We start from the raw sequence: 19646 nt of genomic DNA, 5'->3' as shown, positions 1-19646 counted from the left end.
CATCCCAGGCCTCTCTGTCTGGCCCTTCAGGACTCTCTCGAGCCTGCACACCCTCCTGAGCTACACCCATTGCAAGGCCTACTTCAAGCCCTTCTTGAGTGTCTTTAACAAATAGGGAAGGGCCACAGCTCAGTGGTAGATAACCTGCCCTGCATGCAGAGAAGGTCTCAGGTTAAATTTCCCGCATATCCAGGTTAGTTTGAGAGAGACTCCTGTCTGATATCCTGGAGAGCTGCTGCCAGTCAGTTTAAACAATACAGAGTTAGATGGACCCAATGGCCTGACCCAATATAAGGCAACTTCCTATGGCTGGAATGTGGACTTGAACTCCAATCGTGCTTCTTGTTTACTTGGATAGGGGATAGAGAGTGATGTGTGAGTGGGCTTTAGATTCAAGACTAATGTATGAAGGTAAAATTCACATTTATTGCCCTCTCGAGTTTTGCCTCTAGCCTTCCCACCACTGATATGTGGCCCCTGAAAGGTTGCCCAGAAGGGAATGTGCCCCTCAGGTTGAAAAATGTTTTCCCATCTCTGTTCTAAACAATCACATACTAGGCCCCTGGTAGCCAAACTGTGACACATCATAATTCCGGGGCAATGGAATTCTAGGGCAATGGGTCAGCCCAACCCACTGATCAATGCTAGGAATGCACAATTAGAACACACTCCACATGTGGATGTCTAATCTGAAGACATCCAGTAAGGCAGACGCCACCTGCCCTCTATGTCACACCTTCTTTTGTCAAACCACTCTCACCATCCAGAAGTTCATCCTAACATTCTGCTGAATACCAACCAATCTATTATCAGTAATGGGCCTACCTCACAGGGTCACTGTGAGAAGAAAGTGTTCCATCTTGAGGAAGTGTGAGGCTGCTATTAACACCCACATTGTGCATGGTGGGTCCCTCTCCCATGCTTTCACCAAAATTGCTATTCTCCCAAACCCGGGACATCTATGGTAATGTGCACTCAAGCTGTTAATGTATACAAGAGGACCAGTATTTTTAACAAATGTGAAACAGCGGCTGAGATCGATAACACAGCCTCCTCTAGTTGCAGTGGAGCGTCGCCACATGGTCTGCAGGAATGCAAGGCCAAACACACAATACAGAAAATAGGCTTCTTTGGGGTAATATGAAGCCTGTATTGAGGAACTGAGGATGGGGGTGACCATTGTTGGGATTGGGATCAGATGAGAAAATAATGAGTAGTTCATCAGGACAGCAGCTGATTTTCTGGAGCTACGCTACTGGGAGTCTTACCACAGTGAAACAGCCTAAGCTGCCTGGATAAATGTAGCCTTAGGCAAGATGGGAAGGACTTCAGTGCTGCAGGTTCAGCCCAGCCCTCTCCATCAGGATTGGGGAGAAATTTGTTTCAGTTCACATTTAAAGGCAAAACTACTTAATTTACAAAACACAACTATCCTTCGAAATTTGCACTTCTCTGAATTTTTCAATTCAGTTCTGCAGCCAAACAGCATTTCCAAAAAAAAGTGTATGTTGGGGGGGAATGTGCATGAAAAATGGATATGGTTGTAAAAATAACATTAAAAATGCATTATATTAGGGTAAATGGCTTGCAAAAAATATGGGCATTAGTCAAAACTGCACATAAAAATGGGTTTGTTAGTATAAATGCACACTCGTAAATTTCAACAAGGATTTCTTTTTTTAAGAAAATGGCAGTAACGCAGGAATTAAAACTCTGTTTCTGGCTTTATAGAAAACATATAAATCTGCACCTATCCTTCAATCTCCCAAGCAAGGTTGTTGGTCAGTGATAGAGGGAAGTCCATCTGGGCAGTCCATCTCAGGTCTTCTCCACCTGCTTCCTTCTCTCTCTGTGAATCTTCCAAACAGTGCAGTTGATGGCAGATGGCTTGGGGCAGGGCAGGGCTTGTCCAGCTGGAGTTGGCCTTCTGCTCTCCATTGCTTATCTCTGCAGTCCTGGTACAGCTGCAGGGGTGGTTAAGACTCATCATTACGTGGCAGACTGTGATCAAGGAAGCGGAAATCCTCAAATCCTGGCAAACCATCTAGAGTTGATACTGGCTCTTGCATTCCAGTTATTGGCACTTCTGTCTATCTGGAAGCTACAACTTCTAATTTGGAACAGGTTTCTCCACATTCCAGGCTCTTGCAGGAACCCACTCATTCCTTCAGACAGGACTGGATGAAATAATCATCCCAGTTCAAGCCAAAGTTCTATCGAGCACAGCATTCTGCTTGCCAATTGTCTCTCAGAGATGCCTCTGGGAAGTGCAGAAGCAAAGCATCATAGTGATATCCATCTTCTGCTGTTAATCCTTGACAGCTGGTCCTCTGGATGAATAATGTCCATCAAAAGAGCATGCTAATCCTGTGTCCTAGAAAACTCGACATTCCCTTTGCAAACTCTTCTGCTTTAATCGACACATTTCTGCCTGCAATACTTGACAGCTTTTTCAAATCCAGACTATGGAAGAGGGCAATGAAAGATTATGGGGAGGACAAAAGAATATAAGCAACACTATCTCTCCTTATGTCACTGTCCTGTTAGTTTGTCCTTCAAACTTCATAAGAACAGGAGAAAAGCATCCTATTCTCAGAGTAGCCAATAAGATGTCTATGATAAGCTCACCAAAAGCCCACCTAGTCTAGAATTCCGTTTCTCATCATGGCTAACCAGATGTCCATGGGGGTGGGGAGAACAATAAGGAAGTAAGGGCAATAGCCCTCTCCCGCTGCTACTCCCAAGCAGCTGGCATACTGCCTCTGATATGGGGCTTGTGGGGCGGAAGGCAGGAAGACAAACAGTAGGTAGAGCCAGAGCCAATGATGGACAGAACCACCTAATTCAAGGACAACACCAGGACTAAGTTCCAACCACTCCCGGACTGGGAAAGCTTGGTCACAGTAGTTCATGTATTGGTTACTTCAAGACTGGATTACTGTAATGCACTCTGTGTTGGGCTTTCCTTGTGCCAGAAGCTGCAGTTAGCACAGAATGCAGTAGCACGATTTCTGGAGGAGTGAGACCTTGTCAGCATATAACACCGGCCGGCTCAGAGATCTGCACTGCTTGCCGATTTGTTACCAGGCCAAGTTCAGGATGTTACTATTAGTATATAAACCCCTTAGCAACTTGGGACCAGTTTACCCCATATATGCCCTCTCGGCCACATAATACCTGTTCTGCATCTGTAAAAATAATAATAATAATTAGTGTGGTTGGTAAAAAATAAAAAATTTAAACATTAAAAAAAAATGTGGTGGCACCTACACGTTGGAACTCCCTTCCTATTGACATCAAATAGGGGTCTTCACTGTACGCTTTGCGGCTTCTGCTAAAAGTATTTTTTGCTTGGACAAGCCTACCCAGATATCTGGCACGCAGGTGTGCTTTTCATTTATTGCTGGTTTTAGTGTTTGAAGATTTTAGTTGTTTTTGCCAATAATTTCATTGTTGCACTCTTTTTGTAAACCGCTTTGAAGCTTTTCGCAGTCAAGTGGTATATGGATTGTATGAAATAAATAAATAAGGATTAGCAAATTCAACAGGCAATGCTACCCGTTAGACTGGTTGTAAGTAAGAAGGCAGGCAGATGGGAGCTGGCTGAGCATAGGTGCTAACTCCCTGGAGCCCTGAGTAGCTCAGCACCCACAAAATTCCTCATGAAGGGGCCGGGCACCCACAAATTTTGGTACCAGGGCCATGCACGCTGCATGGCACCCACAGCCCCAGGTACCCACAGTTGCGGGGCCAAGTTGGCACTCCTGTGGCTGAGGGTAGACTGAGGTTGGTACCCCATTCACCCTAATGAATCAGTCCCTGCTGCATGCAAGCCTTTGCTCAGTTCCAGGCAGCTTCCCACCCCAAGATAATATTTGACATCTTGGAAGCAAACAAGAATTAGGATTTCCGATGGCAGCTCTTCGCCTAGAAGGTGTTCGAAGGGAATATGGTGGTTGTGACTTTCACACCAACTTTGCATAATGATGGCACAAATGATGCTGTTGATGTCTTGCATGATCTCCCACACCTCCTCCCTTCACTTCTGCTGAAGGTGAATAATTAACTGAATAAATGTCAAGTTGGAAGAGATTTCCTTCAAGCACACTTCAAACTTGTAATCATTTTGCATGTGAAGTGAGTCAAATGCAAATTCGGAAAATGGAAATGGGACCCAGCTTGCTTCCCACCCTGTCAGGAGAGAAAGTAAATGCACCTTTCAGAAAACTGATCAGCGATGGAAGATGGATGTGGAAGTGCTCTTGGTACGAATATTGCAACTTCTAGAACAACGGTGAGGAATGTCTCACCTGTGGGACTAATCTGCCCTGGGGGAGGGGGGCTAATCTGACCCGAGAGGTTGTTTCCACCAAGCCACTCACACCTACCTCACACCTGCCAGCTCCACTTTTAGCAGGGAATTTTCTTTGCAGACTAGGTTGACTTCAAGCCAGGCTTCAACAGAAGAAAGGAAAAAACCAAGACCACACTTAGAACATGTTCCAGATTATTTCCTTTGAAGCTGGAACACCAGGCATCATGGTGATGTCATGTGACTGACAGGGGAGTGGAACCACCAACCTGTCAAAGAGGCCATCAAGGAGGAGGGAGGGGGTTAATCCTGTTCCCTATCCCTAGTCTAGAACATGGATGGGCAGCTTGTGGCCCCCAGTCTATTATTTTGTGGTCCTCAGTCTGATTCAGAAGCCTTATGTAAGTAATCGTTTCAGATCGCTTGCAAGAGTGAGCTGTCCTTCTCCCAGCTGAAAGAGAGAGAAAAGGGAATAGAGTAGCAGAACATGAGCCTGCTCCATTTTCCATGTGGATATTTGAAGAGGCTCCTATATCACCTCTCGTTCTTCTCTTGTCCCGGCTAAACATACCCAACTCCCTCAACCGTTCCTCCTAAGGCTTGGCTTCCAGGCCCTTTCTCATCTTGACCACCTTCCAGTGCACACAGCCCCTAGCCCACTGGGTTGCTGCACAGGAACAGTCAGCTCTTGGGGTCCCAACTCCACGTCTCCCCATCTCTCTGCAACCCTCCACAGGGTCCTCCAGCTCCAAGTCTCTGGGCTCCTCCCATTCCTCCTTGGGATCAGTCCAAGAGACCTCCATAGGACTTATGACACAGGACCCAGGTCCCCTTAACTGCACCCAGTTGCCCTGCCCCAACACTCAAAACTCAAGCCACAAGTTCTCATATCCCAGTGCAGGTCTCTTTCATAAACATGAAACAGGGTGAATTGAACAGGAAGCAATTTTTGTGTCATGGACCATTCATCCACATCAAGTCATCCTGCATCAAGCAAAGAGACCAAGCTAAAGCAGCGACTATTATTCATCATTATGAGTGAATATCAGCCACTGGCCTGGAGAGAAACTCAGCTGCATAAAAACCAGCCCTGAAACAACCCAAGGAATAACAATAGTAATAATAATTTAAAAATCTGCTTCACGAATTGCATTGCTAAGAAAGAGAAAGTGGAGGAAATGTAATCAAGCAATCAGATTCTTGCTTTCTTTCTTGCTTATGGGAGAGCAAACAGTGATGGTAGCAAGACGGGAAATTGTAGTGCTGTCCATGAATTCACCATGATATGGAAGGACGTGATTCAGAGAGCCCTGCAATGCTCTGTTTAAAGCAGTGACAAAGTTTTCAGCGCAGAGGTTTTCAGGGGCGGAGGGTGTCTGTGGAGACTAAATCAAGCATTGACCTATTTTGTCAGATGGAGTTGGGCCCCTCTGGAGAGCTGCATTGAGGAACACAAGGGACTTCTAGCGCATTGCCCCATTCCAAATGCACCAAGGTGAAGGGTGATGCAGACAGTTTAAAGGTGAATTAACTGGGCTGGAATCTGTTGCATCATTTGCTGTCAAAACTGCAGGGTGGGGGAGAGGAGGGAGAAAGAAAGCTGCAATGCATTATATTTTATTGTTATTTTATTAGCTTGAAGGATCAGTAATGGAGAAGTAAGGATGGGAGAGAAACTCAAGTCAGTCCGTGTTTCCAGGAGAATCTACCTAATCTGCCCTTCCAGAAACTAGCCGAGAACCAAAACACAGCCGTCTTTGGAATTTGCATTTCTCTAAATTCTGCAGTGCAGTTTTCCGGCTGAGGAATGTATACAAAAATGCTTATACTCAAGTAAAACATGCCTAAATTTTTTTTTATATTTTTAAAAATATTTTATATATACAACCCTTCATCCAAAAATTAAGGGCAGTTTACAGCATAAAAATAAAAAATAAAAGCGTGAAACTCAGCACAACATGGCAGTATATAAATAAATAAAAAGGCACCATTCCACAATAGTGCAATGCAGTGTAAATAGAAGGTTAGAAACCAGGACAGAAGCTCTAGCATTAAACCTACTTCTGGATGCACCCCGAGAGAAACTGAAATTACAGGCAGCACCTCACTTGCCCTCGCTCTGCACCTCGCCTGATTTGGCCTGGCTGGTCTGTGTTCTTGAACTATGATCATGCTTCCTGCTTGCCTGGATGAAGGAAAGGGAGTGGTGTGTGTAGAGACTAGCCAAATGTGCAAATGCAAACTTTGTATTCAGCGATCCACCCAGTCTTGATTGCAGATGTGAATATTGCACTGCTTGAAGCAACTGGATGCATAAAAACTTACTCCTTTTGGAATCAAACATTGTCTGGACACATGAGTAGTGAAAGCTCAGGTAGCACTTCTTTAGCTTCAATGGAATTTCCCCAGAGTTAACAACACACACCCAGGCATTCTCCATTTCAGTGTCAAATAAACAATTATACTTAACAGTTTTGCCTCTGCCCCCCCCCTCCACCTCTGATCAGAAGGCTGATCAGAAGGGACAGCAGCCCTCTGGCTCAAAATACCGGAGGTTCCCCACTCTGGTATAGGAGTAAGGTAAAGGTAAAGGTACCCCTGCCCGTACGGGCCAGTCTTGACAGACTCTAGGGTTGTGCGCCCATCTCACTCAAGAGGCCGGGGGCCAGCGCTGTCCAGAGACACTTCCGGGTCACATGGCCAGCGTGACATCGCTGCTCTGGCGAGCCAGAGCCGCACACGGAAACGCCATTTACCTTCCCGCTAGTAAGCGGTCCCTATTTATCTACTTGCACTTAGGGGTGCTTTCGAACTGCTAGGTTGGCAGGCGCTGGGACCGAACAACGGGAGCGCACCCCGCCACGGGGATTCGAACCGCCGACCTTTCGATCGGCAAGCCCTAGGCGCTGAGGCTTTTACCCACAGCGCCACCCGCGTCCCAGGTATAGGAGTAGAACAGATTAACTGCTCCCCGGCCAAGGTATGGGTGCCCAAGGAGCACAATCATGGCTAAGCAAGGGAGGTTTATGAACAGGCTTCAGCTAAAAAGTTAATATGCTCAGCCTGTGTTTTGAAGCAATGAGTGGAAATGGATTTTCTGATTAGCATCAGAACTTAGCAGTATTTAGAAAATGGAAGGGGAATGGCAATGAAGGCGTAATTTCTAAGGCAGATGGATCCCTCCACTTTGTTTTCAGACTCCAGTGGTCAATTTCATTATAGCTGTTCAAGCATTAAATCTCGGACAAAAAGTGTTAAAGAGATGAAATGAAATCAGCCGTAGGAACATTGAAAGAAACATCTGCTCCACCTTACCAAGTAGGTAAACTTCATATCCTAAAACAGAGAATGATGTTGAGCATCAAGGTACTGCAGTAGAAAGATTTCCGCATGTTGCTATGGCAGTGCACAGCCATGAGAACAGCTGTGTTGAAGAGTGAGTTGTGTATGCCAACCTGAAAGCAACTCTAAAATCTGTCTGTCTGTCTGCATGTCTGTCTCTCTCTCACACACACATACACTTTTGCGGGGCATTCACCCTCCTGCAAAAATATGAGTCTTTGGAGCAGACATTTCCCCAAAGTTTTTGTGCTGGTCCTGTGGGTAACCATGCGGCGAGGTCCGAGTCCAGTCCGAGGCCGATGGTGCAGTATGGAGGCAGTCTGTCAAAGCTGAAGCTGGGTCCAAGGCAGGGAGTCGGGTGAGGTCAGGAGCTCCAGCAGGACAGGGTGCAGGCAGGAACTGGCTACCAACAATGTTGCTCCCGCAACTTGGGACTGGGGCTGGCTGGCTTTTATCTGCCCCGAGGCATAGGGCTGCTCCGGTCCACAGGTGACTCACCTCTCCTGGCCTGGAGGTGAGCATTCCTCCTGCGAGAACTTAGTTCCCTCCGCCTCTCTGCCCTGAGCCTCTGCAGCTCAGGAGAGGCTAGAGGGTTACTGGACCCAGAGGCAACCTCACCTTCCCCTGACAGGGCTGAGGGTGGAGCACCTGCAGGCAATGGGTCCTCCATCAGCTCAGGAGCCAGAGCAGATTCAGTTGGTGCCTGCAGCTGAGGATCCAGCACAGGTGAGGACCCTTCAGGCTCATGCCCCAGCCCTGGCTCAGCTGGTTCTGGAGGCGGGGAATCCTGTGCAGGCTGGGATTCCTCAGGTTCAGCCTCCAAGTCCGAATCCCAGGCCATCACAGTTTTTAGAAAGGGATGGAACATAGGAAGGTATGTTATACTGAGTCAAATCATTGCTCCATCTAGCCCAGTACTGCCTGCACTGACTGCCAGTGGCTCTCCAATGTTTTCAATTCTACCTGGGGATGCCAGGATGAAACCTAGGATGTTCTGCCACAGAGCTACAGCCTGATGAGAAAAGTTCCTCCTTGGGAGGAAGGGCATGATATTAATTTAATATTGAACAAACATCTGGAGAGCTACTCCTGCATTAGACAAAGGAGAAGGATGGCGGCAAGACTAGAATTTGTGGCCTCTGCCTGTCATTGTCTCTGGCTCCACCTACTGTTGGGATCCCTTGACTTCCACCCTACCAGTTGCAATGGCCACCAGCCACCACTGATGAGGATGCAGAATTCCACCTTCTGAGAATTTCAGCTTGGTCTGGTTTAGGTTTGCAAAGCAAGTTCCAATAAGCCATAAGTGAGGTGAGAAGGATTTTCATTTTAAGCATAGCTACTTTAATTCTCACCAGACACAAATTCTGGGATGTGTTGAAATGCAAATGAATTCCCAAAGACTTCTATAAGGAGTCAGATTTATATCCAGGAGGTGGATATTGATACATTTAATTTACTTGCAAATTGAACTGATAACCTGCAGATTGTTTAGACCAAAGCTGTGTTTGTTAAGAAGTTAATTACCTCTTACAAGCGATTCCTGCTAGGGCTATTAAATCAAGATGCCAGACAATCAATGCAATAGAACCTCTTGCTTGGCTCTCCCACAGCTCTCTGTCACCAGCTTCACAGTATTTTCTGATCACAGGTCACCCATATTAGGTTAATTAGGGCTGCCATACATCCAGAATTTCCCGGACATTGCCAGGATTTGGTTGCTGAAAGTCGAGTCTGGGAATTTTTGTCAGCTGGTTTAAATATCCGAGAAAACCCGTACATGGAAGTGGGGGTTCCCCCCCTCAAAACCTGTTTGAGGGGGGCAAAAAAGAATCTTAACAACTTTTGTGTCTGGATTTCCACTTCCTGAAATATGGCGACGCTAGGTTAATGTACTTGCATATTGTTTTCTATGGGGTTATCTATATGTCATCTTTTGGTGGTGGGAGTCTAACACACTGCCCATTGGGTTGCATACATGTTGTCCACAAGAACGGAGTGAAAGCAGCACATTTTTGCTTTTCTGGTTAGATGTCATGGACTGACTGGATGCAGAGGGAGTGGTGGGAGGCACCAGCTGGCGACCCCCAGGAGAAGAAGACTCCGAGCCAGGGGACTGGTGGGGGGATGATGATGAGTGGTCAGAGGGAGAAGCAGTGGCGAAGCTACATGCTCTGGCACTGGGGGCAGAGAGCAGGCGGGGGCATGGCTGGCGCGCATCCCGGGGGCAGGGTGCGCATCCCAGAGGCATGGCACATCACCCGCAGGGGCGTGGCTTGTGTCCTGGGGGCATGGCGCGCCACCCACGGGATTGTGGTGCCCGGCACAGTGGGGGGTGCGGGGCATGTGTCCAGGGTGTGTGTCCATGATGGTACCTCCCTCCCTGATAGTGCTGGGAGTGGTCCGCTCCCCCCGCCACCCCTGTTCCTCCACCAGTGGGGAGAAGAGGGGTGTCGGAAGCAGAAGTGGTAACAGGGTTTAGTGAACAGGAAGAGGCTGTAGCAGAGGGCAGTTCAGACTCCAAGGCTGAAGTGGAGGCTGGAGAGGAGGGTGGCTAAGAAGCAGAGTTGAGACAGGCTGCTGAAGAAATCAGGGAGTTTCCCACTCCTGCTGCGACCAGCTCTCCTCCCCCTTGGCCATCCTATAACATGAAGGAATGTGAAAAGAGCAGAGCAGACAGTGGTTGTGCACAGACACAGTTTGGGACTGCTTGGGAAAGACCCTGGAGAGGGGAAGCCCTAGAGAGTGGTGGGAAGGTGGGGACCTCCAGTCCTCAGACCAGCCTCACTGGGGCAAGACCGTGGGAAGAGTTGCTGGGATCACTAGGCATGCACTGTTCTAATTTCTTTGAATGAAGACTTAACTTTACTGACACCATGCTGACTGATGCCTGACTCTGGCTCCTGACATTAGCAAGAAGAAGTGTCTGAACTACTCCAATTTTTACGTGGGCAACCATTTTGTTTATAAAAAACAGGAGAGGGAAATTCTCTGCAAGACACCCGAAACCTCCCTCTTCTCTGCTCCTTAGGCAAATGCCCTGTAATTAGTAGCCACATTCTTAGGCCACATTCCCACCATACTTTTAAAGCACAGTTATACCAGTCATGGCTTCTTCCCAAAGAATCCTTTAGATCGTGATTAAAGGGTGCTGTGAATCATTAGGTGCCCCCTATTCTCCTCATAGAGCAACAATTCTCAGAGTTCCTTGGAAAGAGGGATTGATAGCATACCCTCCAACATTTCTCTGATGAAAATAAAAAGGTAAAGGTAAAGGTACCCCTGCCCGTACGGGGCAGTCGTGACCGACTCTAGGGTTGTGCACCCATCTCGCTTAAGAGGCTGGGGGCCAGCGCTGTCCGGAGACACTTCCGGGTCACGTGGCCAGCGTGACGAAGCTGCTCTGGCGAGCCTGCACCAGCGCAGCACACGGAAACGCCATTTACCTTCCCGTTATAAAGCGGTACCTATTTATCTACTTGCACTTAAGAGTGCTTTCGAACTGCTAGGTGGGCAGGAGCTGGGACCGAACGACGGGAGCTCACCCCACCGTGGGGATTCGAACCGCAGACCATACGATCGGCAAGTCCTAGGCGCTGAGGTTTTACCCACAGTGCCACCCGCGTCCCCTCTGATGAAAATAGGTACATCCTATTCAATAATATTAATATAAATAACAATAATTTTATTATTTATACCCTGTTCATCTGATTGGGTTGCCCCAGCTACTCTGGGCAGCTTCCAACATATATAAAAGCATTAAAAAAATTAAACATTAAAAAGCTTCCCTGTACAGGGCTGCCTTCAGATATCTTCTAAAGGTTGTATAGTTATTTATCTCCTTGACTCGGGGGTTGCATAGCTCCGTACCCTCCAATATTTCTCTGATGAAAATAGGGACACCCTAAGGAAAAGTGGGACATTCCAGGATCATACCAGAAACCAGGATGGCTTCTGTAAATCCAGGACTGTCCCTGGAAAATAGGGACACTCAGCGGGTCTGTGATTTTTGCTCTGGGAATGGTACAGCTGTGGAGGCAATGGGAGTCTCCTAGCCTCTCTCAGCATCTTTCACAAATGACAATTCCCAGGATTCTTTGGGGGCAACCTTGACTCCCTAAAGTGGCATCATAGTGCTTTCAATATATAGTGTGGATTTGTCTGAAAAGTTAAACCTGACTTTGGCATAGCTTTAGAGCCGCAGCGCTCTCTCTGTTTACTGCTGGGTAAGGGCTTTCTTTTCAATCTCAGTGCCTTTATTATCTGCACTTACAAAGGTGGACTACTTTGGCATGCTGAGCATAATTAGCATTCAGGAATGTTTTGATATTGCTTTACCCTAGTTAGAACCCTCATTAGCAGGAGCTTTCTTCAGAGGAGGAAATGCATCTTTCAGTTTTTTGGCTCTTTTAGATCAAAGGCAGACTCTGACTAAATTTGTTTTGATTTGGCGTATTTTGTGTGTGTGTGCCTAGTCAAGATGTTGTTTCTAAAGCATCTTCTCCAAACAGATCTCTGCTTAATTTTGGCTCCTATTGACACTTCTGGAAGCTGTACCACCCTGCAACAGAGCAAACAGGGCCAATTAATTGGGTTTTTCCATTACATAGATTCTGCTGACATTCAACAATAGCTTTCTTGAGCATTCGGGGTTTTTTTTTAGAAGTTGGGCACATATGAAACTTTCCACATTTGGTTAATTGTCGTTTTACAACAGCAAGGAGAATAGGAAGAGGGGAAACTCTGCAAATGAATTATTGTAAAAAAAACGACAATGACAAATCTCACTGAAGGAGGTGGCTTGTGAGTTAGAAAGGTCAATGCCTTAAACCAGCATGAAATTGAACATGACATTTCCTCATAAACTCAGCTCTCTAGGATATTTGCATGTAAGCTTTACATGAGAGCAGAATGGGCTATATCCAAGACCCAGTGAAATTAATGGACAGGCTTAACAGGTCCATGAATTTCAGTTGTGTGCTCTGAAGGATACAACCCAATTTGAACATAAGTCTGTGAAGGCTGGTCCAGTAGGTTGAATGGGGCACTGTTCCAAATCCTCAGCCTGACTTTAGTCAGTCCCTGAGGCTGGCACTGTCTATGGCTGCCTTCCTTAGTCTCTCAGTGTTGTCCTTGTAGAACTCAGCAAGCATTAAGAGGAAAGGGACAAAATTAAAATGAGTTGGCTCTGCCTGTCATTGGCTCACCTGGAGCCACCTACTGTTGCCCTCTCTGTGTCCCACCCTACCAGTGTTAATGGGCACCAATCACCACTGAGTTCGGTCAGAACTTGCTGACCTCCAGAGCTGGAATCAAATAAGACTTCCATATAAGAATCCCCCATTAAACAGGGCGAGGGGAAGACAGAACCCCCAGAGGGAATCCCTGAGGTGATATCCTGAGACAATATCCCAAAGTTGGGATAACATGACCTCTGAATTGTTCTATTATTTGGAGAAATGGGAAGCAGTACACCAGAATACCAACTACATGAGGAAAGCAGGGTGTGTGTGGTGATGGATGGGGTCACTAAAGACTTGAGCCACACAATTAGCAGACATGAGTTATCTATCTATGGCTAGACTGTTCCACTGGAGGTTGAAGGTAGGCTGTGAAATATCTCTCTCTCTCTCTCTCTCTCTCTCTCTCTCTCTCTCTCTCTCTCTTTCACACACACACACACACACACACACACACACACACAAGCAGGGAGTGCCTGTCACTGCCCAGCAATCTGAAGAAACAAAAAAAAACCTGTGATTTTAAAATAGGTACTTCAATTTGTGAGTTTGGACCCATCATGCCAAAAACTGGATGAAATCACACCAAAGTCAGGTTTTGGTCTTCCATCTTGATTCAAAATGGCACCTGGCATCCAAAATCAATGAAGACAGCTGCCCACACCTTGGGAACCCTGAGTTTGGTGATGATATCAGAAGAGGTGGCCAAACCTATGCCAAAAATCAGGTGAAGTCACACCAAAGCCATGTTTTGGTCCGCCATCTTGATCAAAAATGGTGCCTGGCATGCAAACATCAATGATGAAGGCTGCCCACATCTTAGAACACTTTGCTGAGTTTGGCAATGAGATCTTGAGAGGTGACTGAACCACTGAATCAAAACCCATAGAGAACACACAAACAAACCATATTCCAATCTGCCCTGTGTGGCCCTGGCATATGGCTCCTGGATTTGGCCAATTTGCCTTGTGTCACCCTAGGGTTTTCCCAGCCCACACTATAACTGCCCCTGAAGTAATTTGGGGAGGTGGAGCTAAAGGTTTTTAAATAGGAGTTTAAAAAGGTTAGTGGTGAAGCATGTGGGTTTGGGTTCAAGGGAAGGCACTCTTGAAGGAACAACACCATTCATGATAGGATCCTTCAAGGATACGAAATACCTAGCAGTGGCAGGAAGAAGGAGAGGCACAGAAAGGAGACACAACTTGAATGAGGCCCAAGTCCTTCTGAACAGATCTGATTTACCCCAGGGTTCAGTCCTCAGCCACATTCGATGCACAACACACACCTCACCACCCCCACTGTCATGCATACAGAACTAAAATCCCAGGAAGAGGCCAAGATTGCAGAATTGTGTGTGTGTGTGTGTGTGTGCTTTTCAGGGAGTAGGATCATTTCAACATTCGATCCCCACCCGCTGCCTTAAGTGATAAAGTTCAGCGATGGATTTGTTGCCAGGAGTCTGCTGATGTTGTGTTTTCAGCTCAGTGAGGGGAAGGCCTCATATTCCCTAATAAGCCAATTAAGTTCTCTTCTCTCTCCCTTGCCGGTATTGTTCATAACCTTCCTCCAGGTATCATAATGCCTCGCCTCTATTCCCTTGCTTCCAGTATATTAACCCACTGCTTATAATTTAGCCCTGTGCCAGTGAGCTTGCTGGTTTAATAGCAACTTTAAGGAGAGTGCTGGCTTCTAGTTTAAAAAAAGAAGGGGGGAGGAGAGAGCAGAAAAGTGAGATTAGGTTAAAAACTGTTTTGTTGAGAAGAGAACACAAATCCTGAACAATACAAGCAGGAGAAACCCCATTGAATTCAATGTTGCTATGAAAACTTCTGCCTTCATGGGGGGCACATTGAATATTTGCTTTTTTGCTAACATTTACGTAGATGCTGTGTGGCATAGTGGTTAGAGTTTTAAACTAGGATATAGGAGACCAGGGTTTTAGTGGATGAGGGGCCAATGGGAGAGCAGGAAGACAGCATGGAGTACTGGGATCAAAAGGAAAAAGAGATCACACAGCCTGTTTTTTGGTGATGTGTAAATCCTAGGACTTGCTGATCAGAAGGTCAGCGGTTCGAATCCCCGCAACAGGGTGAGCTCCCGTTGCTCGGTCCCTGCTCCTGCCAACCTAGCAGTTCGAAAGCACGTCAAAGTGCAAGTAGATAAATAGGTACCACTCTGGCGGGAAGGTAAACAGCGTTTCAGTGCGCTGCTCTGGTTCGCCAGAAGCGGCTTAGTCATGCTGGCCACATGACCCGGAAGCTGTCCGCCGGCTCCCTCGGCCAATAAAGCGAGGTGAGCGCCGCAACCCCAGAGTCGGTCACGACTGGACCTAATGGTCAGGGGTCCCTTTACCTTTAAATGGCTATCCTATAATACATGTGTTGAACTTTTGATAGAGCTAGTAGTTCCTGCCCCTCATCTTCCAGTTGCCTATAACCCAACAATGATATTTCTCTACAGAGTAGCGTATTTTAAAAATGACTGAATAAGCAGGCTTCAAGGAGGCTGGGGTGGAGGGCGAAGTTTTCTCCCAGCAACAGGAGAGAAGCAGAACTTACACACACCTGCAGAGAAACAGGTCTGCACCACACAAAAAGCAGTGATGAAATGATGGAAAGGTGAAATTTTCTCCCACTGCAGGGGGCCCAATTGCAGTCGGAAGGCTTGATTGCATTTGTGTTATTTTGGTTAAAAGGAAAGTCTTGATTAATAGCAATCAGCTGCAAAACTAGGCTGAATAAATAGGAGTTCATATACTGGGAGAGAGGGTGAGGGAGGGAATGCAAAGGAGGAGAATCATATGGTTCACTCTTCAGGAAAAGTCAGGTTAGATCCCATTGACCCTCTGAGTCTGTGCATGGGATTCATTTGATCTAGGCCTCTCCAGATCTCTGTCCGGGGACACATAAGTGCTGGAGATGAAGGGCTGGTCCAAGATATTTTGCTTCCATGAAGCAAAGGACAAGCTGTTGAACAGAACCCTTCCATGTACAGAAACATACTAGCCTGACAATTGAATCTTACTTCTTTCCTGCTAATAGGACGACATCCACCATCATATTGGGAGATGGCTGACTAGCTTAGGCAGGGCAGGCTGTGTGTCTTTTTCATTGGTGGTACCAATGAATGGTACCACCAATGAAATGTGAATGCCCTCCCTGCTGAAACACAAGAGGTTCCAATTGCATTGGCATTCCACCAGCTCTCAAATACACACCTCTTTAGATAAGCATCCCCCTGATCTTCTTGACTCGAACCTCATTCTTTAACGGCTTCAATGACAGTTTTAACTCTTTTTTAAATTGTTGTGCTATGGGCTTGTGCCAGTGCATGGAATATGAGTGTTTTATCTTCTGATGCAGTTGTTTCAGAGTGTATTTTCAATGCCTACCATGATGGCTGTGGTCTACCTCCACCGAATGCCAATCGCTGGGAATCGCATGCAAGAGGAGTGCTGTTGGATTTGAAAAGAGGATTAAACAAATTCCTGAAGGATAAGGCTATCCATGGCTACTAGCCAGGATGGCTATACTCTGCCTCCAATGTGAGAGGCTGTAAGCTTCTGAAGAACAGTGTTTGGAAACCACAAGAGAGGAGAACGCTGTTATGTTCAGGTCCTGCTTTTGGGGTTCCCATTGAGGCATCTGGTTGGCCACTGTGAGAGCAGGATCCTGCACCAGGTGGGCTTTCGACCTGATACAGCCAGGTTCTTCTCATGTTCCTGTGTGTGCTTTTCTTTTAATTGTGTGTGGTTTTATACCTGTAAATAGATCTGAGGGCAGATACCAGACGATTCCAACTGAGAAACGACTCTGCCCCTGTGGAGATGGCAATCTGGAAACAGTGGCTCATGTTCCCTTGTCCTGTCCCCTTTATAAAGATCTGAGGAATGAGATCATTACCCCACTCTTACTTACCATCCCAGGCCACCCATCTGCAGCCACATTGTTCTTTCTTTTATCAGATCAAAATGATCAGACAACAGCAAAGGTTGCTGGGTTTATCAAGGGTGCAATGAGATTAAGGGCCATTATCTGAACCATAATCTTGGTCATTTGATTGATCATTGTTGTCTTTTTAATTGTATATATTGCTTGTTTTATGTTGCTATGGCTGTTGGCTAATGTGAATAAAGTTTATCTATCTATCTACCTGTAAATAGATCTGAAGCCACTTTGGCAGTTAAGCAAAAGATAATTGAGATAATTGAGATACTGTAGATAAAATAAAGGCTATATGGAAAACAAAATACAATGTGAATATGCAACGGCTATTAAACTTTACTCAGAAGAACAATATGTTAAGAATAAAATTAACCACAAGGTAACTATTGCTGAATTGGCTCACCTAAACTCTACCAGCCCTCTAATTATAGCATATTACATTCTCCCAGCTATCCTAGCTACATAGTCTTAGAGCTTTAGAGAAGAACACTCACCACCAGTGCTCTTTTTCTAAAAGAAAAACGTTTAGGGGTACTCTCCTTTTGACTCAAGAAAACCACCATTTTATAATTCAAATCAGGGAAAATAAATACAGTAAATGGACAAAAGTACACAGATTCACAAAATGTTTAGGGGTATGTGTACCCCTGCGTCCTCCCAGAAAAAAAGCACTGTTTACCACTGTTTCCTGCTCTCCCTGCCTGTGGCAAACTTTTCACTTTGCCAAATGGTAGGACTGGCCCTAGCTAATATACACTTTGGAAAGAACATCCTCCTCTAACATTCCCATCTTCTGGGTGTTTGGTGCAGCTAGAAAGTGGGTAGAGCAATGAATGTAAATTTGACCTTAACACAATAGGCTAGTTTCGCACATCCCTTTCTGCCCTCCCATTCAGGCAAGAAAAAAGCAGAGTTTGAGGACACCTTCCAGCTTGCCAAAAATGCTTGAGGAGGGTGCAAATGAGAAATGGTGGTGGGTGTGGCCTGAGAACAGGGGGTCTTGGCCTGGGAAGGGTCGAGAGGACCAGATTCGGAGGCATGGAGGGCAACATTCAGCCACCAGGCCTGAGGTTCCACATAGGATCATAGGACTGTGGGAAGCTGCCTTAGGTCATTAGCCTATCTAACTTAGTATTGTCTGCTCTGACTGACAGTAGCTCTCCAGGGCTTCAGGCAGCAGCCTCTCCCAACTACTGTATGTGATATATGCGGTAGCAAAAGTTTTTCAGGGCCTGAAATTATTTTCTTAGCCAAGAAGAGAAATAAATATGTCTCTTCATAAGAGGCACTGCTGTTCCTCCTGGTTTTGCCTTATGCTTGCTGTGAGTTCTTCATTACATATGATTCGTTATAGCTTCATTTAATAATGTGGAGGGCAGGGAGACAGGACAAAGAGTCTGAATGAAGCTGCCTGTTAAATTTTGCCTTTTGGCAACGCCTTAAGGAAAGAATAATGCATACATTACACCATAGCAGGATTAAGCTAGGAGGCTTTCTGACTCAAGTGAATACCTCTCTCAATTCTCTCTCAGGAGTAGGTGTCAGTAACGAGCAATTTGATAGTGGTCTCTGGCCTATTTCTCACTGAGGTCATAAGCTTGGGCTGGGATCATTCCGCTTGAGACTAGTAATGCTACCAAGATGTATAATGAACCCATCTCTCTTTCAAATCTATATTGTCCATCATTCCTGTGCGACAAGCTATGACTTTAATTGACTAAAATGGTAAAATTTAAATAATTCTATCCAATACGTATAGTGCAATTAATACATTATTTCTATATCTGTGTGGCTGATATGATGAATCAGCCAAACTCCACATCTTTGAAGATGATCAGATGTTGCTTACTGTAACCTCTGAGTAGCCCAAGTAAATGAAAAGGTCTTCTGCACATGCCCAAAATGACTTTGCTGTAACCCCTTTAGTTGCTTATATGGCCTTGGCCCAGAATGCCTGAAGGAGCGTCTCCACCCCCATAATTCAGCCCGGACACTGAGGTCCAGCTCCGAGGGCCTTCTGACAGTTCCCTCACTGTGAGAAGTGGGGTTACAGGGAACCAGGCAGATGTCAAGGAAATAAACAACTATCTGACTTTTAGAAGACATCTGAAGGCAACCCTGTATCAGGAAATTTTTAATGTCTAATGTTTTCCTATTTTTTATGTGCTGTAAGCTGCCCAGAGTGGCCAGGGAAACCCAGCCAGATGGGAGGGGTATAAATAATAAAATTATTATTATTATTATTATTATTATTGGCTGAAGAAGCCAAGCTATCTTTAAAGCCGAACTTTAAAAGTTCGGGTCTGAAACCGTACAACCGTGAGTCACGTTGGATGAATCAGACATGTTAAATAGTATCCTCGCCTTGTCCTGAATGTCCAGTGTGATCTCAGGATGCACAGGGGTGTGTGTGGAAGTATTATTTGCTAACCACACTGTAACCAGGCTCAGGAGTGGAGTGGCAAGCTAAGACAGGCAGAGTGGAGACAGGAGGGTGATATGGGGGTAACTGAGACGGGGAGCAGCAGAGGCAGAAGGAGGTAAGTACTTCCCCCTTCCAGGATATGGCTGCCACAGCTGGGAAAGTGAGAATCCATCCCCCCTTGTCCCTCCCAGGGAAAAGTATACAGCAACTAAATTCAGGGAGGGCATTGACCAAATACTAGGGGTAGAGGAATTGGGGTCAGAAGGGGAGGGCACAGCCTGGTCACCCAGGACTCAGCAATGCCCCTGCTGTTGGGAACAGATGCTTCCTCTGCAAGGTAGAATGTGTTTGCAAAGCTCAACAGTCTCACAAGACATGAGAGT

This window comes from Podarcis muralis, chromosome 14, assembly GCF_964188315.1.
Source record: "Podarcis muralis chromosome 14, rPodMur119.hap1.1, whole genome shotgun sequence".
NCBI lineage: Eukaryota > Metazoa > Chordata > Lepidosauria > Squamata > Lacertidae > Podarcis > Podarcis muralis.
This window is presented reverse-complemented; position numbering follows the sequence as displayed.